This window comes from Plasmopara halstedii, assembly GCF_900000015.1.
Source record: "Plasmopara halstedii genome assembly, contig: Scaffold_194, whole genome shotgun sequence".
Classification (NCBI taxonomy): domain Eukaryota; phylum Oomycota; class Peronosporomycetes; order Peronosporales; family Peronosporaceae; genus Plasmopara; species Plasmopara halstedii.
This window is the reverse complement of record NW_020187115.1, coordinates 7047-8529: the sequence shown is the minus strand read 5'-3', so window position 1 is coordinate 8529 and position 1483 is coordinate 7047.

Sequence of the window (1483 nt, the reverse complement as noted above, 5' to 3'; positions counted from 1 at the left end):
GCACTGCGACTCAGTCGCCCCACCTCTCGCAGAGGATGGCTAGATGGCTATCCTTCTTGGCGGGATATAACTTTGAGGTGAAGTATAAGCCGGGAAAGCAGAATTCCTTGGCTGACGCGTTGTCACGAAGACCAGACTATGAGCTTGCTCATGTTACAACTGTAATGTCGTCTGTGACAGATTTGATCCGCACCGTGCATGCAGGTGATGGGATGTGTGTAGCGTTGCTACAGACTCTAGGGAGGAAGGAGTTTGGAAATTCGGACAAGAAATTGTAATCGCGCGTGCACGATTGCACTGATATTAGTTAAAAAACGAGTTGCTGTACTATAGCACCGATTCATCAGATACATCAGGAATTGTGGTTCCTCATGATGAGGATTTGAAATAATAAATCTTCTTTGAGGTTCACGACACGCCACTCAGTGGTCATCTCGGTCGTCCGAAAACGTACAACTCTGTGAGTCACCACTGTTGGTGGCCCACGTTGTACAAATGGACGAGCACCTATGTGCGCACGTGTGAGACGTGTCAACGGGTAAAACCATCCCCAAATGCGGTTGCGCCGCTGCGCCACTGGCCAGCTTACCGGTTCTTACTGGGTGCTGGCATTCCATGAGTTTAGACTTTGTGTTTGACCTGCCGAAAGATTCGGCGGCCAACACGGGTGTCGTGGTATTCGTCGACCAGTTGAGCAAGATGGCTCATTTGGCAGCGGTGCTAGACACCATCGACGGGATCGGTACAGCAACGCTGTTTGTAGATCGTGTTTTCCGACAACACGGACTCCCAGAGTCGATTGTCTCTGATAAAGACCCCCGTTTCACCGGAAAATTTGGTCGACTATCTTCAAGATGCTCGGCACCAAGTTAGATATGTTGACAGCGGATCATCCGCAGACCGATGTTCAAACCGAAAGGGTGAATTGCGTCATCGAAGACGTTGTTCGCAGCGTCTGCGCTGAGACGCCGAGACGCTGGAGCGCCATGTTGTCACTCGTAGAGTTTGCACTGAACAATGCAGTGCATTCGTCTACCGGCTACTCGCTGTTTTACGTGAACGTGCTGATTCACCCTCACGTCCCGCTGACGCCGCCATCCCATGGCTCAGGGCTTGGTGGGGGAGAAATAGCCGAACGGCTTGCTGATGTCAGCCCCCCCCACCATCTGTACAGAAGTCGATGACTTCTTGTCTTCCAGACTGAGTGTCCTACGACACGTTCGCGATGCGATGGCTGAAAACCAAGATCTGCAGAAACAATATGCAGATGAAAAAGGAAGAGGCAAAGTCGAAAGCTTGAAGGTCGGGGGACCTGGTTGTATAGAATTCTAAAATCCTGCCTACACATGCAACATCTGCTAATTTCCGGACGAAGCATCGTCCACGGTTTATTGGACCGTTTAAGGTTGTGGCCGAACGGGGCCTGGCGTACACGCTGAATTTTCCGAAACGGATGCGCACCCACCCGGTTTTTTACGTGGAT